The sequence below is a fragment of the Medicago sativa genome, chromosome 6 (genome assembly GCF_051527215.1).
Source record: "Medicago sativa cultivar Bolivia chromosome 6, Bolivia_mono, whole genome shotgun sequence".
In the NCBI taxonomy this organism is placed as follows: Eukaryota; Viridiplantae; Streptophyta; class Magnoliopsida; order Fabales; family Fabaceae; genus Medicago; species Medicago sativa.
The window spans coordinates 9,862,615-9,876,338 of NC_140754.1; the positions used below are offsets into that span (position 1 = coordinate 9,862,615).

The 13,724-nt window shown below is 32.8% G+C and overlaps 1 non-coding gene and 1 pseudogene across 1 annotated transcript; both read right to left on the reverse strand.

Annotated features, from left to right (window-relative positions):
* LOC146912678 (UDP-glucose 6-dehydrogenase 1-like) overlaps positions 1–13,415 on the reverse strand; it is a 35,881-nt pseudogene extending 22,466 nt beyond the window's left edge.
* Positions 1,775–1,863, reverse strand: TRNAS-UGA (transfer RNA serine (anticodon UGA)). The gene has a single exon. It is a non-coding gene; the product is annotated as a tRNA-Ser (tRNA).
* Positions 13,416–13,724: the final 309 nt, after the last annotated feature.

Consider the following 13,724-nt stretch of genomic DNA (forward strand, 5'->3'; position numbering starts at 1 on the left):
GTGCTATTCAACACATTTTGTATTTCAGCAATAAGTTTTTTTTTTTTTTAAATAAGCTGTTTTCATAAAACAAGTTGTTTTGAATAAGATGTTTTTTAAAATAAGTTCTTTTAAAATAAATTGTTTTGAATAAGTTGTTTTTTAAAATAAGTTGTTTTTAAAATAGATATGGTTAATGGTTCGGTTTGGTTCGGTTCGGATAATTGTGGTTACTAACGGTTCAGTTCGGTTAATGAATTGTTATCAAAATAATGGTTCGGTTCGAGAATTGGTTAAATGGTTCAGTTAATTTTGATATGGTTCGGTTCGGTTAACCGGTTCGAATTGGGTTTTGGTTATTTTTGCCCACCCCTAAAGTTGACCCATAGTCACTACATATTTATAAGCCATAGTTAGTCCCACATCGAAAGTTTGAGAAACTTAGAGATGTAAACTACCATTATAAATAAAGCCTACAACCCATATTTAAGGAATCTTTTATATTTCTTCTAAGTTCAGTTATGAAGAATCTTTGGCCTACAATATCTTTGAGCCTTAACTTTTTACTTCACAATATGAACAATGTTTTAAGGCATAGCAAGCATGGATCAAGTGGCTTACCAATTGAAACAAATACAGTAGAAACTCTTTAATTTAATACTCGGTAAATTAATAAACTCTCTAAAATAATAAATTTGTCCGGTCCCGACTTGGGCCAATGTAAAAAATTGAAAAACTCGATAAAATAATAAGATAATAATTTTTCGGAAGATCCCTTTATAATTTTCGGTCCCAAGAAAATCATAAATTAATAATTCATAGAAACAAAAAAAAAATATATTAAGAATACATTGAACACATTTGTTCCTCTTGTTTACATTTACTGTACTTCAAAGGTCATTATTGATTTCCAATGCATATGAACACAATAGTTACTAATTTACGTTGAGTCCCAAGGTTCGCTGCAACGTAATTCTAAGAGGCATAGACTAATTTACCTTTTTGTTCGGTATGTACAGTATAATTACTTAAAAACTCTTTAAATTAATAATTATTAATTTATCGATAAATTAATAACTCTCTAAATTAATAAATTTCTCCGGTCCTGACATTATTAATTTATAGAGTTTTAACTGTATAATCAACGACATTCTTTCCACCAAAAACAAATGTTGGTTTTCTCATATTATCATAAATCATCTGAAAATCCAGTTTCTTAAACTCATCCCACTCAGGTAGAACTTTGTTGCCTCACAAACATCTTTGACCACACTCACATTTTTCTCATTTTAAGGACTAGTAGTTGGATATGCAAATGAATAGGATGATTGATGGGATAAAATCGCAAGTGCATGGTTCTACCGAAGTAGTAAAAACAGAGTATCATTCCGACAGGGAGTTGTTTGATTCAATTAACTTTAGTTGATGATTAGAAAAGGTTTAAGTTGCAAAGTTGGGATTTTTAAACGGTAGAAAATAACAATAAAAGAGAGCCTTGGGATTATTGGTCCGTCATGGCGACAAATCCTTCACAAACCAAACCATTAAACCTAGAACCTTATGTTAGACCTAATTTCTAAAGACAAGCAGTTCTTTTGACGTAGGAATCACTTTGATTTTAGTATACATATTGGGTTGAGTCGAGCAGATGATATTGAAAAAATATATTTTTTTTCAATTCATTTATATCTAATATCTAATCTTTTTTCGGGCTCGGAAGTGGTGATATAGTCGAGCCCAAAAAAACTGAGCTAACCTAAATCAACAAAATTGAAAAATCCATTCGCTAAGAAAAAGGAGAGAGGGGGATTCGAACCCTCGATAGTTCTTTCGAACTATACCGGTTTTCAAGACCGGAGCTATCAACCACTCAGCCATCTCTCCAAAAGCTAATTTCTATTTTATCTTTATTCCACTCAAGAGAACATGACCATACGAATTAATACCCCTTTTTATCTATGTACGATAAAGTGACTCTATTGGTCTAGTTCTCTATCCGTATATATATGCATGATCCAGCATGCTCTTTTGTGAAGTAAAAAAAAAAACTACCCCTTGATCCACGCGTCAAAAGGGGTGTCATCTAAAATCAATGGATTCATGATAAAACCCTCCATAATGCGTTTTTTATTTTTTTAAGGGGTCAAAAGGGGTTGGGGGATCAAATGGTATAGTTCTTTTGTTGGTAAATTGGAGGATTAGAAACATGACTATTGCTTTTCAATTAGCTGTGTTTGTATTAATTGTTACTTCATCCATTTTATTGATTGGTGTACATGTTGTATTTGCTTCTCCTGATGGTTGGTCAAGTAATAAAAATGTTGTATTTTCCGGTACATCATTATGGATTGGATTAGTATTTCTAGTGGGTATTCTTAATTCTCTCATCTCCTTTCGGTTTCAGTGAGTGTGTTCCTCTAACAATCACGCCTATTTTCATGGTTGATTGTTATTAGAATCCTTAAAGTTCGAAACTTTATATGTCTCAAGGTTTGCTAGACTATTTTCATGTTTCACAATCCTTGTCTAAATTCACTTGTTCGAATATCAAAACTCCACTTTCGTTTTATGAATTGATATTTGAGATGATGAATTAACAATTATCAAACCCTCCACTTTCGCTTCTACAGTTTGATAATGGTTAATTCATGTTAAAACGGTGAATTTGGATTAGTAACTAGGGTTACATAAAATTAGGGTTAAATCTTGGTTTGATTAGGATTATGTCATTAGACTTATCCAACAATCCCAAGATAAGAGAAGTCTACTCACTCATGTTCATCGTAGACATGGAGAAGAAGAAGAAAAACATAAAGTAAATAACAAAGAAATAAAGAAAGAACTTTTATTAGAAAGATAATTGTCACTTATTGAATTCCAAAAATAAAAGATGAATTGTTGTGATAACTAGCTACTCTATTTATAGTCTTATGTCGACTTAAAACCTAAGCAACTATTCAGGAGAATGTTCCACAAGAAACCACGGGCTTTTAGATCAGAAATAAACTAATAGGTAGCTTGTCCGGAAAGCAAAAACAGCAAAAGGACTAAAGTGGGGCACGCCTCTTGTATATATTTGTACAAGATCTTCAAATTCTTTGCACAGGATATTTTTGTATGAGATATTCATATTTTGTCCTCAATCCTTGCACCACATATTTTTGTATAAGATCTTTTATATTTTTGGCACGAATCAGCTCCAATTCTCCTTTCTTTTGCTCCAAGACTCAATCTTTAGAATATTTGTTCCTGCAATATAATAACTTGCAATTGTAGTAAAAGACTTATAAAAAGGTAATAAACTTAAATATAATAAACTCAAATATAAATAAAAAGGACTTAAATATTATATTAAAATAATTAATTATTGACTCATCAATGATTCCAATACAATTTATTCATTTTGGAACGAATTTTTTACAATTGGTCACTCATTATGAGGGAGTAACTTTTTAAACAAGTTTTGTTGGTATTCAATTTTGGGTGTTCACACATGCAAAAGTGTTTGGAAAGTGATTTAATGAACTAGTCAAAAGTGGTTAATAATATTCTTTGCTAAAAATGTGGTTAACAGCTATTTCTATGATTAACAAAGTCGTAAAACTGGTTAATGATACAACTCAAATTTTGTGTTAAGAACCTCCGATGTATATATTTATAAAAAAAATTAATAAAATTGACAAAAAAAGGTATTGTTCATTTTATTTAAATGGCAATATGTGCCCAAGTGTCCCATTGTTATCGACTATTTGTGTTCAAATTGTTGGAAAATCAGGAATAAATTATTTCTACAAATAATAATCTATCGTATAAATAAAAGCATCAATTACATATTAAAGCGAATAAACAAGAGGGATATCAAGTAAACTTATCTGTTCTTGAAATTGCGGTGATTAGAAGTTGGTAACGGTGAAGTGAACAAACACGAAACCATGAAAAATGATAACCTGCCAAACAGTAATCCATTATATAACATGAGGCGTGACAAAATCACTGTCCTTAAGGATTTATACGCCTCATAAGCGCATATCCTCCCAGGATACAACATGTTCTTCCCTGATATGAATCACATCAGAGGCGACAGAACAGCTTGAATCTGATAAACACAGGAGGATGCAAGCCAGAATTAAAATAGTTGGGAGAAGAGAAAACTATATTTTGGCAGGAGAGGAATATACATTGTTCCACTGTATTCTTTCTATATAGATATTGTCATACCCCAATTTTTGACCTAAGGATCCTACATTCATACACCGACATGTGTCACCTGACCCTGATCAATCCCCGATTTTCAGAGAAAAAAATTCGACAGAGAGGTATTTTAAAATATCTCATATTTGGTTCCGAGTCGAGCCCTCTTCTCCCTATCATTTTTATTTTTAGTCGTTATTTTCATCTTTTAAAAAAAATTCTTTTAATTAATTAAATTTTAACTTTAGTTTTTATTTTAGTCATTATTTTTTTTTCTTTTATTTCCTTTTAGATAAATCCAAGTTTTACTTTCTTTTTTTTTTTTCTCATTTTATTAATTAGATAAAAATCAAAAAAATATTAACGTGTTTATCCTTTTTTTTTTTTTTTTAGTTTTTTTAGTTCTATTTTATTTTTTATTTTTAAGTGTTAAGTCAAAAAACAGTCTACATTCACATCCAAGCAGCTTGTTCACATCTCCCCAATCTGGTACGCGCTCTTCCTATATCCAAACCCAAAATCCAGGAACAGATTCACTTTCCTTCTGCACAAGCCAGGGATTCGGTTTCTTCTAAACCTGGCACTATAAAATAAGCATCGGCAGAACAGCGAGGAGGCCGCAATCAACACAAAACCTGCAACAATTTTCACATCAAAAACCTTCTCCGATACAAAGCAGCCTCAGTTCATCAGAGCCAATTTTCATTCACAACACACAATCCCGTTCACCCAAACCTACAACACGCATAACCTGCACAAGAAATTCCAGCAAAGACCCCAATCACCAACAACCTGCAAGCAAAAAATACAAAAACTAGTCCGATACAATTCATCAGAGACACTAGAGACATCAAAACATTACCCCACAGTCCCAAATTCATAATTCCATAACACTGATTCATCAAAACAACGAACCGCACCATCACCATTTCAAATCCGAATCAAACACAATGCACAAAACCGTAATCGCAAACCACATCGACCGACGAGACTCGCACAAGCTCGTGTCAAAACCACACACACAACCAGTCCGGCCGAATCACAATCGACTGCTGAATCACATCCAGCGCCGACGTATCAACAACAACAATCGGTGAATCCGAGCCGTATCCGAGCCATTCCCAAACAGCAAGCATCAAAGCAACGGAGAAGCAAACCGAATCGGACTGGCAAGCAACCATCATAGGTGATAACACGTACGTATAATCTTTTTTATCTAGGTTCTGTAATTGTTTTTCTTCAAAGTTTTTTTGGGTTTAGAATAAAAAAAGGGAAGTAGGGAAGATAGGAACAAGAATCGTGAAAATATATGAAAGAAGAAGAAAATTAAGAGAAAGAACAAAGGACATGTGAAAGGAAAGAAAAGGAGAGAGAATCGATTTGAGAGAATGAAGAGAGTCTGTGCAAAAATCCATTTTATAAGGCTGTAATGTTCCTGTGTGCGTGGGTGCATGGACTACCACGCACCCTCGCCTCCTTGATTGTCCTGATCGTGATCATGTGGCCAGTATTACTTTGTTCCGTGATTGAATGAAGGCCGTCTGATCAATCAGACGGCCGAGAACTGTCTCCTAAGCCCAACTTGCCTTACTCTGTTCAAGGCCCAATCTGCCTCTGTTTTAATTCCAGCACACCCTGTTTTATTCATGCACCCCCACCTGGTGATTGAACCAAATTTTATTTCTTTCAACCCTTGCATACATTTTATTTTTTTATCTTTTAGCATTGTAATTATTTTTATATTGCCTCATGCATATTTTAGGATTAGATTTATTATTTTGTTCATATATTTATTTACGCCATTTATTTTATAGCAAGGATATTAGAATGTAAACTAGGCTTTAATGTAAATAATTTATTTCCTCTTGTTATTTTCTGCATACCATAGAATGTATAGTAGGCTTAATGTAATTTTATCGTGCATATTTATTTATTTCCGCAGACCTTAGAATGTATTAATAGGTTTTTTTGTAATAGCTTAGGTGCATGTGTGCGTGCGTGTGTGTATGCCTTTCTTTTATGTTTCTAGATTAGGTTAATGGTTTTTTTGGTGATCCAACGTCACCACGAAATACCTACGCTTTACTTTCTCGCTCCGTTAGTGTTAATTTAAGTTTAGTTATTATTCAAAAACAACAAAAACATGCGAATAACCAAAATCACAAAAATATTTTTTAAATAAACCTTGATCTTAAATCAAGTGCCGTCTTTTTCTTTTATTTTCTTAATCAAACATTAATCAATTTAATTTTATTTTGAGTCTCTTTTTAAATATAAAAAACACAAACAAATTCTCACTTGCCACTTTGGCTTTCTTTCATTTTAAAACCTTTTTCAAAAAACCTAAAAAACACTCAACCAATCAAACGTCTTTTTTTCACCACGAACTACGTGATTTTGATCCTTCACGGGTACGTAGGCAGAGGACCCTGTCCTTCCAAATCAATAAAATGTAGATAATTAGGTCCTCCTTTTCTTTTATCATTTCAAAAATCCTTTTTCAAAAACAAGCAAGTTTATAGCACATTACTTAGATAAAACCAAGAGGTTCCCGTAGAGTACTACGGACATAAAGGGTGCTAACACCTTCCCTTTATGTAACTAACCCCCGAACCCTAAATCTTTTCAAAATGGGGTGTTTGAACTTTTTTCCCCTTTTTTCTTAAAAATTAAATGTTCGGTCGTGAAATAAAATAGTGAGTCAAAAGCTAATCAAATAGCCTTGATCTCCGAAAAATGACGCGACAGATATGTATAGATCCCTTTTTTCTTGTTCAAAGCAATGGATAAATGCACTAATAAAGAATGACCGTTTCTTCATTAAAAATAAGTAACGTGTGCATATTAAATCATCATAAGTCCATTGACCAAGCCAAAATAATAGGGAGGTAGTAAGACTAAATGAGTCATGGAGAGGTAGCAAGATGGGAGAATAACAAACCATCACATATTTATTTAATAAAAATAATAAGAATAAAATAAATATTTCTCTACTTAGATATTTTTCATATTTCTCATTTAAAGAAAAAGTAATTAAACTTTTGAAATATCTTCAAAATTTACAACAATCCCCCACATATTTCAAAAGTTAAAAAATTAAATTGAAAACGGACAAAATGAAATTTTCTGGGTAAACATCGTAGATGTAATGCATCGGAACGGTGTAGCAAGCTATGGAACCCGTCCTAGACTAATGAGACTTAACACACAGTGAATTGGTTTAGCAAGCTATGTAACCCAAGCCACTTGTTGTATGCAAGAGGTCTCACAATCACATTACACCCCCACAATTCTTGCTGTTACGCGGTTGTGCGCTAATAGGCCGTGCGCGTGCCTGGTATTCATGAGTGCTCTAGAGACCCGCAACGGTCTCATGCAAGCGGCCCCACTTGACACTCATATAGGTGATTCCATCTAGTGTATGCTACTATGCCATACACCACCCATAAGGGCTTATGGTAATCATTAAAAGCTTTTAAAGCTTACCCATCAATTTTATATTATTTAGCACATCTCATCCATTATCATACACTATAGGAAAGAGACAACAATATTTTAGTGCTAACAGAACTAGCAAGTAACTTGTTTTTACCCATTGAACCTTCTTCATCGGATCTCCAATCACAAAGGTTGAGTTCCCATTACTTGTCGTTTCGAGTGGCAAAGTCTCATTTCCCTAAATTTCTTCCCAAGGGGTTTTATATACGGATCCGCTTAATTCACAAATATTGACTAAGACGTCTCTAAGTCAATTAACCTCATATTTCATCAAGTTTATAAAAATAAACTCGGATTACACAATAAATTAATGCAGGTCGTTGTCTATTAAGCGACAACATGTTCATCAATAAGATAAAATCTACTTGTGATTTATTCTCATTGGATTCATATCTATTTGACATCTTTGTATTATTTTAATATAAAGGTTTATTCATACTGTAAACAATATCTCATATATTATCAAACTAATTTCCATAATATACTTCATCAGGTCTACTTAGATAAATACTAAGCGATAACATCTTTACAAAGGGGGAAAATAAATTTATGATTAGTTTTATTATACATGTATACTTGAAAAACTTTCAGGCGACAATACCCCCACATTGCTTGAAATAGGTAGATTTCTATTCAGGTCTACTTGAATGATTTTCAAGTGACAATACTTCAACAATGAGAAAAAAATAAATCCCCATAAACATATATTTTCATAAATTTATCATTAAAATGTATTTTAGAGACATCCTTATGAACTTACACAAGAGAATGACACACTCAAAACTTCACACATGATTCTCTACATTATCAAAATATTCATAAGCACAATTTAAGCAGGATAAGTATGAGTTTCATTATGCAATAAAATACCATGACAGGAAGCATCTTACAATTGCAAATTGTCGAGATAAAACGAGGCAGACGATTTATAGTAACAATTCATATGCTGGTTAATAATAGCTAAAGTATATGTTATGTACAATAAAATCAAACATATTAAAAAAAAAAATCCCAGTTTTGATAAATATAAGACATGGTAAACAAGCACACTGTGACAAATTTTATAATAACACAATGACCATCCATGTAATAAATAATTATCTTTTCATCATAGAAAAATTAAATTCACTACAAAGAAATTCACAAACATACTTAACCATAATCAGTCCATGTATCTCAATCTAAATTCTGGTCTCATGTTCCATATCTATTATATAAAAGCCTCGCAAGTTAGAGCTTTTAATTTACAATAACAATAATAACTACCTTACAAACACAAGCAATGTCCACATAAAAAGATTTTATTTTTATATTCACGGTCCTCTACTGTTAGCAAATTACTATGAGCATATAGATCAATGATTAGAAAATTAATATGAGCATATAAATCCATACGATGACAAACACATACCATGTAAATAGAATTAAACATGCCACTCCAAATAAAATAAAAACTAGTACAGAACTAAAACATACCTAGTGGGTATATTTTATGCTAAGCACACATCAGCTACATAATTAAAATTACAATTGTTTTATCTATGTATAAACATTAGAGATATATCACATGAATCATCACAAAAACGCATTGGGCCATGATTGCATAAAATTAAAATAATGATCGAAAGACCTGGTTATCAAAGGCTTTGCATTTAACATCACAACACTACGAACCTTGCGCCTGATATCCAAATCGGCCCTTTCTATTCTCACGGCTTCAGAGACGAACGGTTAACATTTTTAGGCTAAGCAATTCCTTTCCCATTTATCTGTCACGAGGGCAAATAATTTTGAGTATCAGGTTTCAACAATTAATAAAATATAAATCCTTAAGATTGTTAGAAAATCAGGAATAAATTATTTCTACAAATAATAATCTATCATATAAATAAAAGCATCAATTACATATTAAAGAGAATAAACAAGAGGGATATCAAGTAAACTTATCTGTTCTTGAAATTGGGGTGATTAGAAGTTGGTAACGGTGAAGTGAACAAACACGAAACCATGAAAAATGATAACCTGCCAAACAGTAATCCATTATATAACATGAGGCGTGACAAAATCACTGTCCTTAAGGATTTATACGCCTCATAAGCGCATATCCTCCCAGGATACAACATGTTCTTCCCTGATATGAATCACATCGAAGGCGACAGAACAGCTTGAATCTGATAAACACAGGAGGATGCAAGCCAGAATTAAAATAGTTGGGAGAAGAGAAAACTATATTTTGGCAGGAGAGGAATATACATTGTTCCACTGTATTCTTTCTATATAGATATGTATAGATCCCTTTTTTCTTGTTCAAAGCAATGGATAAATGCACTAATAAAGAATGACCGTTTCTTCATTAAAAATAAGTAACGTGTGCATATTAAATCATCATAAGACCATTGACCAAGCCAAAATAATAGGGAGGTAGTAAGACTAAATGAGTCATGGAGAGGTTTAAGGAATTTTGGTTAGCAAGATGGGAGAATAACAAACCGTCACATATTTATTTAATAAAAATAATAAGAATAAAATAAATATTTCTCTACTTAGATATTTTTCATATTTCTCATTTAAAGAAAAAGTAATTAAACTTTTGAAATATCTTCAAAATTTACAACGCAAATAACATTTTTTTTTTTAAAGAAAATAACATTTTTTGTTATTTAACCACTCGTAACACAAGATCCAATAAATTTCAAAGAGTTTCAAAACAGAACACCTAACAACATCGATTCAAAGATAAAAAATAAAAAACTTTTCTTTTTTGGAGGGAAAAAAACGAACAACATAGTATATAAGAAATAGAAAATAATTGAAGATCTACAAACTTTTACACAAATCAGAATCAAACAAATTAATCACTCAATCAATATCATTATTTACACCTAACAATAATTATCATGTTAGTCAAACTCACCAAATAAGCGATTGAGCAAACATGCGAGGAGGCCCTTCCGTCAAGTGAATGGCAGACGATGATAGAGCAGTCAAGTGAATGAGTTGATTCTTTCTCAAAACCACTAACTCAGGACGTTATTGTCAAAGGCTCAAAACTGAATCAAAAGCATATTTGAATTGGACATGATGCATTGCCCACGACCTTGGCTATGAGTCTTTTGTGCTCTCTCAAACATTGCTATTGTTCAGTTCCAGAAATTTTGTGGTTTACAGATACCCTTTGAGTTTGTGAAGCCTAACGAATGTTTTCTAGTCATTTGGCTGGCTGGCTAAAATTTGAATGATTTAAAAGTCTCGTAATAATCATATTACGAATGAAATTAATGTTGACCTTATCATTGAGCAAATCAAAATTCAAATGTGGCGGTGGATCAAAGTGAAGGGGATGGATTTTGTCTATGACTTCAATCATTGCTGGTTGTTTCGCTTTGTATTTTTCTAGGTAACCATGTGAACCTATTTGTATCAATGGCGTCTATTTATGTAAGTTTGGATATTAGACACTAGATAGACTTTTGAATCTTAATTGTGTGTCAAATTACAAGTTAGTGCCAGACCAATTCTTTTTCATAAAGAAATTTCCCAAACATTCACCAATCTGTGATAGTAACATCAAACTTATACCTACAACTATGAGGTCTCGATTTCAAATTTAAATAAAGATTTCCAGCTTAGATTAAACTTCATTTTCCGATATTTACTTTTTTTTTTAAAGTAAAATTAGTCTACATAAATTGGCACAGAAGAGAATCAAACCTGAGACCTTGAGGGGGAGCACACTCTCAGGTCCCAAGCCAAGAAGGTTATTTTCTGATATTTACATACTCCTAAGCAACCATGTTAAACAGAATTAAATTGTATTCTGTCTACTTACTCCAAAAGCAAAATTCAAATCTTAGGGAATGTCACAATGCAAATCCTAAAGCACCTTTGTCTTCCTTTACTTACGGAATGCATACAATCTTCGGTGTATAGGATCCCAAACCTCACTGACATTCTTCTTATTAGAGTAGCCCTTTACACACATCAATGGCCTGCGTCTCTCTTGTATCATCACATCTTTCTTGAATTCAAATCCTAAAACAGCTCCCTTTTTTATAAGCAAACATCGATGCAATAACAAGGATCACAAACCGTTTCTTCTTACACATTAAGTCACTGTGATACTTATTCTTACAATGTTAGTGTTTTTAAGAATTTAGGAATTACTAGTGCACAAATCATATTTATCTGATACTTATTCTTGAGTTTTTTATAACTATTATAGCTTTAGTCATTATAGGTCATAATTTTGAATATAATCCCATTAAACTAGAGCTTATTTACCAAACTAGTTTACTTAGTTCTTATTTATTTCCCATGTCTTGCAGTTCTAAGAATTGAGAAAGTGAAAAGAATACATATATGAACATGTTAGTGAATTTTCCAAGTAACAGGTGGAAGACAGCAACATAAGGTGGAAGAAAGAGTACATATGGTATATCTTTCTTGAATGCAAATCCTAAGACAACTATCTTCTAGTTAGCAACTGTGTTAAACATCGATGCGACAACACCGTTCACAAACCGAGTCTTCTGATAATTTGTTTCCAACACTCAGCAACTTATGGTTACCATTACACTCACAAATATAAACAAGGTTCAATATATCTTTCTACAAGCAAGAACCACAAAAATAGACGCTTGCAATTTAAGAATTTCGGTACGATTCTTGTCTCAGTACCAACAGCGTAGAAAACTTGGCTAACAATTGCGCCGGTAGCTTTGCAAAGTGCTGACATTGCATTTACAGATGAACTCCTTTGAGCTAAGAAGGCATCATTAACAGCTAACTCTGAATAACTCTGAATGTAATTTAAATTAATTGATTGTATTATGTGTTCTTGAGAAAAACTTAAATACAAATAGTTTAAGTCTAAATTTTTAGTTTAGTTTATTTGTTAATTGTGATTTATTCATATTTTAATAGGTATTCTCTTTCGAATAAAAAATAATCAATTTTGGTAATTGATCGAAAAGCCAATATATATAGTAAAAATTTATTCTACATATTTCATTTTTTCAAAAGTACCAAGCGGGCAAGAACGCATTGATCTGTAGTACGCCTCAGGAGTCAGCGGAGAAGAATTCCAACGCACTGATCTGTAGTACGCCTCAGGAGTCAGCGGAGAAGAATTCCAACAAACAAGGCAAGTCGTTCCTAGCCAAAAAGTAGGTAGCCCCGCGAAACCTCTTATTCCGGCTAACTACGACTACTCAGGAAAAGCGGCGTTTCCACTATTGGGGTTAATCGTCTGTTGTCTCTCTCCTGACCTACTCAATCGAAAGATGCCCACAATCGGATGTCAGTCTCTAAGTCCCTGCTTTGACCGTGCCTTATCTTAGGGTTTTCTATCATGTGCAAATTTGCACAAATTAAGAAGTTTAAAAGAAATTTTGTATTAGAACTTGCACATTTAATATTAAGTATAAAACTTTTGAATAAATAATTGGTGTTTCAAAAAAAAAGTTACTACTATTAGTTGTTTTAACATGTGCAATCATCTTCCTAACGGAGTTGAATTGACTCCTTTCATCTTCCTTAAATTTTACCCCTTTCATTCTCGTGATATTGACTCCTACTCCCATTGTTGAATTGTGATTCGAAGTTGAAAACGGAGTTTGCATTTTAGTAATAGCTTGGATACATTGTGATGCTCCAACAACATGCCTTCTAACCAAGTGATTGCGAACAACAGCTTGCAACTTCACTACATTCTTACTCTTTAGAAGTGCTCTAGAACCAAATGTCATCTAATTGAAGCCTGGATGATTATCGCAACAGATTCCAGAGGATTGACATCTGTCGTACTCTCAGTTCCGGTGATAATTTTTTCTAGCATCTTTGAGCATGCATTGGAGGATGACCGCGACTTCTTATTAGAGAAATTTGTTGTACAAATCTTCTCATTGGTGGATTCTTTAATGTATTCTTCCATCGTGGCAACAAAACTATCACCAACATTCACGTTCGGTAACTGACACTTAGTTACATTCATACCAAGCGACTTCTGATTAGTAACACTCAAATTAACTAACTTACCGCTAGCAATACCGACACTA